The 13,855-nt window shown below is 49.5% G+C and overlaps 1 protein-coding gene across 1 annotated transcript in view; it reads left to right on the forward strand.

Moving 5' to 3' along the window:
- Neto (Neuropilin and tolloid-like) overlaps positions 1-13,855 on the forward strand; it is an 84,982-nt gene that overhangs the window by 41,734 nt on the left and 29,393 nt on the right. The gene's annotated exons all lie outside the window — the stretch shown is intronic.

The following is a 13,855-nucleotide window of genomic DNA, read 5'->3' on the forward strand; positions in this document are numbered from 1 at the left end:
AGGGTGGAGAAATTCGTGATTTTTGCAGCAGCCGCGAAATAAAAGCGACAGGGTAGTAAAAGTACATGGAATGCACGACGCGTCTAGGGCCTCTTTCTCTGTTTGTTTCGTTCGGATTGTTCGCGACGAAAACGCGAGCCCCTCGTCGGTATATTCGGCGTTATTAGAGGGTCGTAACGCGGCGGAGACACACGCCTCGAACGACTTTACTTTTGATCACGAATTTCGCGTCGACCGGGGTAAAAGTGGCACTTGGAATTTTTTCCATCCCCACTCGCGCCGGCGGTGAGGAGCTGTTTCGCGGAAGAAAGGGTGGAATAAACTCCGTGTTAACTGGGGAACACTTCCAACGTCGGCCAGAGCTATACCTTGGGACAAGAAAGTCGGCCGCTGCAGGCACACTCAGCGTCGGGGCTGCACGAGAACTTTTCCCTTTTAAAAGGAGCAGTTTAAGTTTCAAGCGTTTCCTCGGTGAAACGGAGAGTTTGTTCACATACTCGCGTTATACGCGTTACCCTTTCTGCCTGCACCCTCTGTCTCCCTTTATATCTCCCTCCCTTTCTCTCCTTCCAAATGGCGCGAGAATTTCGTCGGCTCTGGGTGTCCCTGCGAAACATTTCTGCGACCGCTCGCGAAGCTGGGTAGCGAAACTTTCCTCGTTTACCGACGAATCAGTTGTAAAAATGACGCTGGCCGAGTCGAAACTCAAGACGTAAATCACGAGCTTCGAACTCGCGGAGACGTTCGCGAGAATAATCGAGAACTAGGGAAAGGAAATATATTCGCTCGCTGCTCGCTCGTGGTCGATAAACGCGATACCGGTCGCGTGCTGGTCCACGACGAGGCGTTCATGAACGTAATTAATTAACGAGCCAGAAAGTTCGATCGATTAACCGGGGTCCATCGCCGAGCACGTTTTCCTCGTGCATCTCATTCGCCGGCCATTGAGCGCGTTCCCGGCGAGCAAGTTCGACGCTGGAAATTTCGTTAGCAAATTCCACGGATGTCTGAGACAAAATCGTGTTCGTAAACTTACGTAAAGAGGGCAGGGGGGATAGGGAAAAAAAGAGGACAAAATGCGGGTAATAAGTTGCGAGGCTGGCCGCGTCCGTGGGCCGTGGGGCGCGAAGGAGGATCCAAAATTAACGCGAACACGCGTCGAAGGGAAGAGGAAACGCCAGGAGAGATGCGCGAGGACAGGAAGAACGGTGCGACCGCTCGAAAACGCGAGGAAAGGACGGAGCAAGCAGTCGTTGTATATTTAGAAGCCGCGCATACCGTGCATTGTCAACGATTTCAGGCACCGAGTCGAGCGTGTCTCGGTCCGAGGAAAGCTCGCGAGTATTCCGCGAGCGTAAACGCGGTTCTCGGTGGCTGCACGCCGTCGGACGGCATTACAGAATTTAATCATCGATGTTTCCGGGCAAGGTTTAACGACGACGCGCCACGGTACCCGATTCTACGCGGAGCGTTGTCGCGCGGAAATTTCATTTCGGAAGTTTGCTCGAACTTCAGCCAGCGAGCGAACCACTATCTCCAAGGTGAAATCGTGGATGGAAAAATTTGCAGGGGCGCCGCTGGAGAAACGAATTATCCAGCGAATGACGCGTCGCGACGACGCGAAATTCTCGCCAACGATCCGGCCCGACGACGACGTCGATCGTTCTGCGAATAAATAAAGCGAACGCGATCGTCCTAGTACTCGCAAACAGGAATACGTTGAATTTACACGGAGTAGGAGTATCGTGATTCCACGCTGCTACCGACTACGCTTCGTACCCCCCTTTCCACGCTCGCGTCTCCTCGCAGACCTACTCCGCAGGACTTCCTCCACCTTCCTCTCCGTCTTTCGCTTCCTGCAAGACGAATTCATTATCGCAAAACCATAGCGGGCTGGGCGGTACCCAGCTCGCGTTACGTGCTTACGCGCGCGGTGCTCCTGTTTCTTCTCGAGACACGCCGAGGTTTAATGGACGCCCGGTGATATTTATCGGTAACCACCGAGTATCCCGATCTCTTGCAACCGAGACGCGACTCTCTCTTCCAAACCAATAGATCTTATTTACGATCGTATTTTTACCGCAAGGCATCTCTCCGCTGAAATTCCTTCCTAGAAATACCGACGAAACGTCGCGACGCGTGGTGATCGTGCAAGGGAACGTTTAACATTCGTGGCGTTCGAAAACCGCGTTTAATTCCACCACGACGACGACGACGACCAAGAGGACAAAGATGACGAAGACGACAACGAAAATGTGATACAGCCAACAAACATACAGGGGCCTCAGACATCGTGTTACACCACAAGATAGTCAGTAGTCCCAGACCTCTGAAACAGCCCTAACTAATCACTCGAACTGTAACTACAAGACAGCCATCCCTAGGACCAATGACGCAATAATACCAATAATACCAGCTAAAAGCTATTATAAATACCCAAATCTACAATAAAATATAGCAGTGATAGTCTGAATCTGAACCCGAGAGTTACGTTTGTTCGTACCCTACCTGCGCACCGTGACAACGATGACGAGGAAGAGGACGAAATGGACGAAGACGACAACGATAATGTGATACAGCCAACAAACATACAGGGGCCTCAGACATCGTGTTACACCACAAGATAGTCACTAGTCCCAGACCTCTGAAACAGCCCTAACGAATCACTCGAACTGTAACTACAAGATAGCCATCCCTAGGACCAATGACGCAATAACACCAATAATACCAGCTAAAAGCTATTATAAATACCCAAATCTGCAATAAAATATAGCAGTATTAGTCTGAATCTGAACCCGAGAGTTACGTTTGTTCGTACCCTACCTGCGCACCGTGACAACGATGACGACGAAGAGGACGAAGTGGACGAAGACGACCACGACGATGCAAAGGTCGATAAATTTTGGCCAATCGGTTTGGTGGAATCGGTGAGCAACATGAGGCAGACACCCTCGTTACGGCTACTGTTCGGCGTGTCGGCACTCGTTGACCTTCGCGCGATTAACGTCTCACCGCTAATGGTTTTATGGACGCCGGGAACTCGCCGGGTTTGCACGAAATCCTCGAGAATTTCCATTATAAATCGCCGGCCGCGGTGGCGTGGGCTGGGCAAAGTCAGCGAAAAGATGGATGGTGCGCGCCACGAAAGATGGTAGGTGGAGTTTCAGCGAGATTCGACCGGAACAGATCCAACGTTACGATCCTCGAGCGCTCGATGGTTACTGGCTTCGAGCCCGGCTCTTCCTCGAGGAAGCCTCTTCCCAGCTTCGAGTCTCTTTCGTCTTGGGAAAGGGGCTCCGATTTCCGGCAGCGAGATCTCGAATTCCCGCTCGAACCTTTTCGCTATCGGACCGAGAAGACACGCCACGATTACCGGACGCGCGAGAGAACGATTACTCGTCCAACGTAATCCGAGCAGCCGCGGCGACGGATCGCAGCGCCGGGCGGAATTCGTGAATTTTTGATAAAAGAAGGAAAGTTCGGTAACCACCGCGCCCGGTAGTCACCGGCGAACACCGGTCCTGGTGGCTGTTGCTGCATTTTAATGCGAGAAGAGAGAAAGGAATCTTAATTTGAGGGAATTTCCGAGATAGAGAAAGCGCGCAGCAGCGTTCGCAATGGCGTACCGGCCGGGGAAACATCGGGACGTAAATGCGGCATAAATTTCCCGGGCAAGCCGGTGCCTCGCCGGATCAGGAAAGAAGCCAATCTCCTGAAAAGCGTTAAATTATTAAACCGAATGGAAATGAATACGTTCCCCGTTATGGGGAAGCTTTAGAGGCGCGGCTTTTGTGCCCCCGCGCTTTTCCATCCCTGGATCCGCGTTTCATTAAACATTCCTTCGATTACCTAAATAATACCTGCGAGCACGCGGACCAGAAGCTGATGCAGTCGGGCGCGAGGTAGACTTCGCTACTGCGAACTTCTTTAACGCGGCTATTTACGGCGCCGACTCCCTCGGGCCTCTCTCTTTTCCCGCTGGAAAGGCACGAAATATTCGCGGCGAAAGAAAATTCGCGTATTCGACGGGGAAAATGGTTCCGGCGCTCGCCGAGCGCAACGGTTCCTCGCAAGTCGGGATATCGGAAGGGGAGTGGGTCGACGATAAATCAGCCCGGCTGCCGTTTCTCGCCTGTTTTCCTTGTATCGGTCGGTTCGCCCGCGGATCCGAGATTTCGCAGATTTATTTCACCGTGTCCGCGGTGAGATACTTGTCGCGTTTATGACAAAAGCGAGGAGAGCGTGGAAATATTCAATTGGCCCCGGTGGTTGGAAAAATCGGAACAAGAGAAAACCATTTGGGAATCCGGCAATCCTATCTCACCCTGTCTGTTCCATTTCAATTAAGCGGACTCGATGCGTTCTCTTTGTCAAACTAACCGTCAAAAATGCGATTCGGGGAGATCGGTTGCGTGGAAATTGGCCGGGATCGAGCAGACGGGATCTCGAACGGCTCCCATGGCAATCGCGCCAAGTTTCCGTCGCGAGAACGCGTTAAAACTGTCGACGGGGCTGAAAAACCGAGAAGGAAGAAGAAGCATAGAATGACGCGTATATCGAATTCCTCTGTATACTTTCGAGAAACAGGAAGACGCTGTAGATTGGAAAGCAGGCGTTCCTCGAGGAGAATGTTGTGGCATTTTAGTATGAAGAATGTACTTCTGGTACCTGACATACCGTCCCCGAGGCGAACGTTCCTCTGCCCGGTCTTATCGTGCCATCTGACGCTAATCGTATTTCCGTAGTTCAAGTTTCCATCAAAATTCTTCGGCAACTCCGCAATTGGCTCCGAACGTTTCTTTAAACAGCGAAACGCGATATTAGCAAGTTCTAGCTCCCCGTGAATCCCCGCGTGAACTAATTTGCAATATCCGGCTCCGTAATGCACAAGTTGCGGTACCTTTGCTTGACTGCGAGTTTCTTCGAATGCACCGCGGCAAAAAGCAAACGGACCAACTTCTAGCAAGGCTCTCGAAACTTTCTACGCGCGACACGCTGCCGTGTCCCACGAGGAGAATCAATCGTTACGCGTTACCCACCCCCGTCGATGCCTTCTTGCTTTAACGCCATTTTATCCGACAGATATTCTCGCAGTGTTCGTTCCCTCCATTCGTTAAGATTATTCCTTTATACCAGCGTCCAGTGACTCGCGAACACCCTGACCCTCCAAATACCACTCTAATCCTTAGTGTTGCGTCCCGAATACTGCAACTCGCTCGGGGAGTTTCGCGGGGTTGTAAGGCCCGTTTACGCTGCTGCGGCAGTGTTGCTGAGATGCGGCCTACTGTAACTAGATAGAGCTAGGCCTGGTCATGGTTGAACTGCAGAGAGTTCTATAGTAGACTGTTTCCTGCGTTGAGTTGTTGGTGAGTCTCCATAATGTTAGTATGGTCGTCTTGGAGTGTTAGGAGGAACCCTGGTCGTGACTGCTCTGTCGGTGGTTTTATAAGGTTCATCTGTCCGCTGATTGGTTGTGAATAATATTGGGGGTGTGTGGTAGCCTCAATGTTTTTCGGTGGTGGTGGTTGTTTAAACAATCTGGGTCCTTGCGCTTATCTTAAGGGTGATATATTGTTGTTTGTTACGGTTTACCCAAACTGTGGTTTAGGTGACAATGAGTGCATGGAAGTTAAGGGACGCTGGCAGTAAGGATATAAACCAGCCCTCCACTTGACCTGGAACATTGCGATCCTAGGGCTGCAACCCTTAGTAAAATATTGGAAATCCTTAATAGACGTACAGACAATTATCTCCACCGCATTGGAACCTTCACTTCCATTAAAACCCCTGAACTTGTTATGCCTCCTTTCTACGTCTACACTTAACTCTTTCGCTACTATGGGTGACTATAGTCACCAGTCACGAGACGCCATCCTCTTAGCTCTCTTCGCAAAGAATTGCCGGTTCTATTGCGATTGTCAGTTTTTCCTTTCCTTTCTTTCTTCAAAAGATTTGCGTCAAAAGACCGACTACTAAAGACTGCACTATCGTAATGTTTCCATCTTTGACAAGTCGCTTCGTTCCACGGGAGGGACTTCGCGATGTCACTCCCGTAGCGAAAGGGTTGAAGACCGAAGGCCCAAGTTTAGGGTACAACGCTTTATTTCTTTACGACCAACGCCCCCATGATTCGCGGACACCTAGGCCTCTCAAAACATCTCTGGGTATCCCCCCACGGGGTATCAAAGGTGTCTTCGCGGTGTTCCTCAGGTTCTTCAAGTGCCGTCAGTTGGTATCCCCTCATTTCGTCCTGGGCCTGCTAGTGAACTCGTCAGTAAGGCATTCTAGCAGGCCCTGCCTTAGATGGGGATACTTAGGTAGCATAGGAGGACGAGGATTCAACGAGGACTTTCGAGAAAGTCCTCGAACCTCCTTCAAGTAGGAATCCATCTACTGGAGAGGATGAGAATGATGGTAGCTACACGTCACTCGAGTTAATCCTTGGTAAAGATTGAAAATCTTCGATAACCGAACAGACAATTATCCCGAATTCATTTGGACTTTCATCTCCACCGAGAAACTGAACTTTCGCATACCTGTCTTCTAAATTCACCCTCACGGACCGAAAGCCCTAGCCTAGAGGATAATAGTTTATCAAGACCAACGTTCTACGACTTGTACATAACTAAGTCTCCTCAATACCACCCGAGCTATATTAGCTATACCCTAATAGAAAGATTAATTTTCTCCAAGACGAAGTTGTTTAAACTTTCAAACAACCCTCCAACCGACATGTCGCCAATAAAAAGAAAAACGCACTCAACATTTACACGTCATCTTAACCAATCAGAGCAACGTCCGAGTTTATAAAAATACGAAAACACGAGAACTCGACCAGAAACAAACCAAAATTCGCATCACAAACAGAGCTACTCTTTTATTATATTTAATAAAAATCTCGCAACTCTTGTAAACTAGTTTACGTTTGTAACAGGACGTGAACATCGTCCGAGAGTTCGTACGAAATACCCAGCATCGGCCGAAAGATGATCGATTCGCGTACCAACGTCGAAACTTTCCTCTTTCGAAACGCGTTTTCCCGTCGACGAATCGACTTATTCGCCTCGCGCCATCTTCCCGGCTTTTCGACCGGAACCGTCCGTTTCGATTTAAACGGATTCGGCATGGAAATTGAAAATTCCTCATCGGAGATAGCCTTCCCGATCGAAGGCGTCCAGCTGGAATTCGAACGGTGCGAAATATCTGCCGAGCGATAATCGGAGGGTGTAATTAATATCGAGGAAGAAAGGGGTTGTCCGAAAGAAAATTAATTTTGCCCTTTCCGCGCAGCTTCCGTGGAATAAAATTTCAGACAGCGAGGAGCATAAATCAGACGTCGTGGGCCGGATTTAACCAAGGGTCAAGCCGTGGATTCCGCGTTCCCTCGTCTTCGCTGTTCGCTTCGCGCCCCGGTCGGCCCTCGTATTTCACAACTGGTCGTAGATAAAACTCCATAATTCATCGGTAAACAGCAAAGTTTTTGTTTACGGTTACCGCACGATGGACTTCGCGTGCGATGCCACCAGAATCTCGGATGTTCATTCCCTATATTCATTCCCAAATTCGCGGACCCTTATGCCACCCAACCATCACCCTAGCTAATCTTTAACGCTAGGTTCACGGACGCTATATGTATACCTATTTTTACGGACACCTGTCAAATTTACAGGTAAAGGAAATCACGTGTCTTTTCTTTTTTCAACGATTAGTTTAATTTAAAAACAATTACAATATTAACAGTCTTAACACATTGCGTACGGTGCTTTGCGCGCTCAAAGCGCTCCCAAAGACCGCACATTTTTGAACACCCTAGAAGCATGCTTGGCAAGCAATACGTTGCATATATGCACATTTTTAATTTAAAATTGCTAATATATTCACATAAAGTATTCTTAGATATTACTATATACTTTGCACACCGATTTATTATATAAAATTTTATACATTTCAACTAATATTTATCTCACAAACTTGAATAATGCTTTAGAGTGTGATATCTGATAAAGCATACTCCTTTGTGCAATGTTGTTTGTCACCAGATTGAAAATGCAAATGATTTTTAAAAAACTATTCCCGCGTACAAATTTGCACGTATATTTCGAAATAACAAAATGGACAACGATAAAACACTTTATAAGGTACGGTAAACGACCCTCACAGAGCTACCGATGTACTGGTTATACTGATTGATTGTTTTCACATTCTTGGAATGTCAACATTCGGTTATTTTGCTTATCATTTATCACAAGAATGTGCAAGACTTCACTACCCTAGTAACGTAACAAAAACATTTGTCTCTGGTTGCCTAAGGCACATTTTCGATTTAATCGAAAAAAGCTGAAAACGAGATATCTCGTGATCCGTACGCATTGTGTTAATATAAATTAACTAAATCTGTTACCATCGTATAATTGGAGCAACCTATCCGTCAAATTGACGGGTTTCGTAAATCTCGTGTTAATAAAAGCTTGCAAATCCTCCATAGACAGACAGACAATTAACTGGAATCCTTCTGAAGCTTCATCTCCATCGAAAGACCCGTAGCTCGTATTCCTATTTTCCACATTCACCCTCAAAGATCGAAGACCCGAGTCGAGGGAACAACGGTTTACTCCTTTACGACCAGCGTCCCACGAGTGGTGGACACCTGGATCTCCTAAAATACCATCCGAGTCAACCCTCTATGACAAATATGCGGTCACTGTTGCGGCCCTAGGATCGCGATCGTACGTCCGAGGTTAAGTGAGTGGACTATTTCATGTCCTTTTTGCCAGCGTCGCTATGAACAAACATGGCGTCTAATGCGTCAAACGCCATGTTGGTCCCCAGGAACCGGCGCTGACTTAAAATTCAGGCCTCACCGGTCCTTACGGCCTGGAAGGGCCCGCATGATGGCTAACTATGGCGTGAACGGAACGGCACCGTAAAACCGGCGTGATGGTTAACGCGTTAAGCAGAAACGAGCGCTGGTAGTTTCGAATAACTATGGCGGCAGCGGCTCAGTCCCACGGTACAGTTTACTCAAAATCCTTTACTCAAAATCGCTCCATTCGCAAAGGGTTAAGAAAGGTTCGACGAAACAGCGGGTATAGTTCTACAGTCCTTTCCGTTTCACTGCTAGAAATCTCGCAGACAGTGCCAGAGATAGATTTCGACAAGGCGTAATCGATGCAAATCGATTTCTCTGATTGCGCGAAGGCGTGTTTCGTTTGCCTACCGAGATAACTCGACAAACGAACCGTGTCGTGTGTGTACGCGAACGGAGACGTATGGAAAGGAGGCTCCGTCGCAGCTTCTTGAAGGATTTCGTGGGATCCGAAAAGTTTGTCGGGAATGGTTGCACGCCGCGATGCATACGAAACTCTGCGCGATGTCTCATCATGTCTCGCGCATATTGTTCGGCTCGCGCGGGGAGCAGAATTTTCGCAGACATGCAAATAGTGGCACAGAGTGCGAGCCAAACGCGATATCCACGCGATGCCTACAAATCGAACGAACGAAGGCTGCGCCTTGCGGCCAGCGTCGTCCTTACGACGGCAATATCGCGGTGTGCACGCTGCTGCACGGCAAGCAAGAAAATGGAATTCTTCATGGGCTCATCGTGCGCGTCCACGTTGCCGGGGAACACACGTATGCATGCATGCGATCACGATAGTTTGATACCGGGGCGCAACGTGCGTGGAAAACTTTGCTCGGCGGGAGAATTTCTCTGGCAGCGACTGGACGCGTGGGTATTCGAAATAATAAGATTTCCTGCCATTCGGACTCTCTCTATCTTCCTGTCTCTCTCTGTTAACTGTATCTTATGTCTCTTATTGCTGAAACTTTCCGCTGCTCGAACGTTTCCTATCTGCCGAGATAGTAGCAAGAAGTAGCGAGAGGGGTGGCAAAGTTTCGGATTATAACTGACTCGCGAAGTAAAAGTTAGCCCGCGCGCTAAAGCAACGTCGGAAACGGTAAGATAATCAGTTTAGAGAACTATGGATGCCTCGTACGGGAGGAAAGGAAACGATCGTTAAAGCATACGCACCGGTTTTTCAACGCAACGGCAACTTACGTTGCCCGTGGATGGCGCGGTGTGTAGGCAATTCCTCGAAAGTTAGCCGGTAATTCTATCTTGCGACGCGGCATAAATCCATGCTAGTTTCCGCAGCGAGTTAGCCAAGTTTCCAATTTGTATAACGTTTCTGCGTAGCAGCGCAACAAGTTTTAATCGCCATCTAACACGTCCTCCTCGCGGAAACTGCGAGCTTCGGTAACATCGAAATTCCGCAGCAGCGGAGCGCGGAGACGCGTGCAATGGCGAAGCGTTGCCACTCCACGGAGGCTAGCTGCATATGAATTTCTAAAAGCGATATATCCCATTCCTTCGGAGAATCAAGCACGACCGAAGAGAAACGCTTTCATATTCCGAGGGATCTCTGACGCGAAACTTTTTCGATTTATCATCGAGTGCCTGTGCCGTAACGCTGGCACTGCGGCAGAAAGGGAGCGGAAACGCTGTAACTTCGGCAAACAAATAGATTCCTCCTTCGAGTGGAAGGATTAAAAGTTCAAAGAATAAACTTGTCCCTCCGTTCGATCGCGGCTGCCAAGCTTCCGCCGGAAATGGCGGCTACGCGGCTGTCCCGCGTATTATTCCGCAGTCGCGGCAGATACACGCTGTTCGCGCGAAAAGTTCGCCAATCTGACACCAACGCGACGCCTTGGAAAGCGGACGAAGCCGAAAGTGTCACAATTATCGGACTCCTGAAGGCAACGTCACATTTCCACCAGTCACGGCCCGAAAATACGCCGTTCTGTCGGGTCGGCTGTTAATCAAGCTGATCATAAATACACGCGAATCGGTAATTATGCGTTCGTACGTTATAATAATTTCCATTTGGCAAATATTTGCCTGACACATTTCCTGTTTTCATACGGTTTTAATTAGGTTCGCGCGCCTCGAAATATTAATGGCCGCGTTGTTATATGTAGCGCACGTTACACGGCGCACATTTAATTAATTTTCCTCCATTTCGCGGCGAATTTAGACCATCGGGTTATTAGCCGTTTCTTTGATAAGAATCGTTTCAGCTATCGGTGAACGGGGCACGATTAATGCATTACACGAGTAGGAAATTTCCATGGAATTCGCATCGATAAATTTGCGGCGGGAGTAATACCGTTTATCGATGCAATCGTCATTACGAATACTCGGCCTAGCAGCGAGTTGCACTCGCCACGCGATCGTTTCGAGCTTTTACATGCCTCACGCGACGCCGTTTCAAAGCCGACGAGGAGCGCCGCGCGCAATGGCGGCCGCCGAGCCGGATGTGGCGAACGCGGGAAGACAAATCCCGCTGATCCCGTTAATTCGCGAAAGTGGCTTCCGTCTATCTTTCAAAGGGTTCGCCCTTTTTCCGAACAATTATGCGGCCGCTCGAGGGACGTCCACTCGAGCCGATCCAGCGTTATCCGCGCTTTCGCAGCCGTAGATTCGCGGAAGATTCGTCCCCCGTGTCGATCCTACAGGGATTCGCACTCGGTCCGGTTGAACGGATTAACGGGAACTTCTCCCTTTTTCGGACCGACCTACCACCGGCTATCCCGAAGATCGCGTGGCAAGATTTATTTCACGGAAAGCACCGAGTCGACCGATAGATATCGAACTTCGACCTCTCGGGCCGGAGCTCCGCGAACCGGAGACCGTGCACGGTCCGACGTCGGGTTAAAGCGTCCCGAGCTTGTTCCATTAATTGCGTCCCGGAGCGTCGCCAATTAACGGAACGAAGCGGGAGCGGGACACCACGTGCACGCCGCCTGGCCGCGAGAAAATGAATTGGCGGCAAATTAAATGATACAAAAGGGAAAAGAAGGCAGGCACAGCCGAGCTAGGCCGTTGCGCAAAGCGGTATCCCGTGGGAAATTATAAATAGAAGGTAATACTCGGACCGGCGCGTGGCCTGACATTGCGGTAGCTAATATAAATAGTTAAACCGGTCTGGCAATTTATACATTCGAATTATCATGCACCCTGCAGGCTCCTCCGTGCCACGTGTCCGCCGTTGCTTCGCATAATCGGCGTAATCGAACCAGCGAACAGGGGGCCATCGAGAGGTTACCGGGAGCAGGCCTACCGTTTAACCGCGTGGAACGCAATCGCGCGGCAATGGTAAACTCGCTGGCTTAAAAGCTACGGGATTATACCGACAGCGACGAAAACGCTCGCGGCGAGATAGGACGCGGAGTGCACCGCGAACGAAACAATTACTGGCGAGGTTGGGAAAGGTGAGAACTATGCGCGGAGGGTAAGAGGGTATCGCTGCCGGGAAAAGACGACAGTCCCGAAGGAAAAAGGAGGAAAGTCGTAAACAACGCGGTGAAATCTTGCGGCCCACCGAAGGGGGATAATACCGGGACTTTCTTCCTCGAGACGCAGAAATGGAGGACGAAACGTGCTCTTAAACCGAGCCACCGAACCGGCAGCGAGCGCGAGAAGGAGAGAATGGAGAAACGAGGACAAGGAGGTACAAAGAGGCAAGTGGAAAGAGAGAACGAGGTGTCCTGAGCGGGCAAAGATCAGATTTACGCGGGCAACGTGAAAAGGTATACATCTTCGGGCAGGCTTTTGCCGGAAGAAGTCAGCCACGGAAACATTTCGCCCGATGAATTTCTCGAGATCCCCCTGGGAACCATACGATGACGGCGCCGCGTTTCAAGTCCCGGGAAAAACCGGTCGAAGCGCGCGAGCTGATAAATGGCGCCGCTGGTAAGCGAGAGAGAAGCGTGAAATCATTTAAGAACTACTTCGCTTTAAAACCGCAACGGACACTCCAACGTTTGTCTTCGTCTCTTTGCCTCGAGTGAACTGCAAAATTCGTTGCCACGCGTCGGAGAAGCGAGACGACATTTTTTAATCGATACCCTGACACCCCGAAGACTAGAGCCGCGTCGAGCGACTACGTGTTCTCCCATCCTGGCGAAAGTTTGCCATTTCCTCAGTCCAAAGGACACAGAGACGCGAAACGACGAGAATAAACGAAGCGAAACGACGGAAATCGGGTCGAACGACTGGACAAAACGATTCTCTGCAGGCATACCGGAACAGATCGAGTTTTATGTTTCGTTCGGGGCAAACGTAAGAACGGGGAATAAATTTTCCGTTGGACTATTACGCTTTTTCCGCGAGATTCCGGCCATACGCGCGCGGAAAACGCCGAGCGGAACGGCCGCACGGTAAATTTCAACGCGTCCACGTCCGAGTTATAACTTTTTCCTTGCGATGCAAAAACAGGCAAAGAAAGGTCTGGTTGGAAACACTCGTATCTCGCGCGCTAATGTTTGCTAACGAAATTTGCGAGCTGCGCCAGGACAGGTAGCTCGGTTACGGACGGTCGTGACGCGATTCGCGCGAGGTTCCGCGTGAGAAGAATGCGTCCGTAAACGATGCAAATTAATGGCCTGTCGACGAAGGAAAATGGCGCGCGGGTCTGGTTGATTAAATCGACTCGGCAGCCACACCCGTGAAATTCTTCTTATACCCGAATGCCGCGAATTTCTATCGTCCCGCCTGCTGTCTCTGGGTGGGAATTTGCCCAGAATTCATTTAAATCGTAAAATAATTCACGCGACCCGTACGCTGTATGCTTCATCGAATAACGATACAACGAGAACGTACATAAATAAACGAGGGGAGAAAGAAACGAGCAATCTGCGAACACAAACAGGCAAACGCGATACGCGAACGAACGAAGTGGAATTTGCGCAAACGGTAATTTTTATAATCCAGAATCAACGATATCGCGAATTTTCGAATGGTCATCCTTTGAGGAGAATCCTTTTGCGAAACGCAATTTTTGTCTCACGCACTAAT

Source organism: Eufriesea mexicana, unplaced genomic scaffold (genome assembly GCF_001483705.2).
Source record: "Eufriesea mexicana isolate 0111107269 unplaced genomic scaffold, ASM148370v2 scaffold168, whole genome shotgun sequence".
Classification (NCBI taxonomy): Eukaryota; Metazoa; Arthropoda; class Insecta; order Hymenoptera; family Apidae; genus Eufriesea; species Eufriesea mexicana.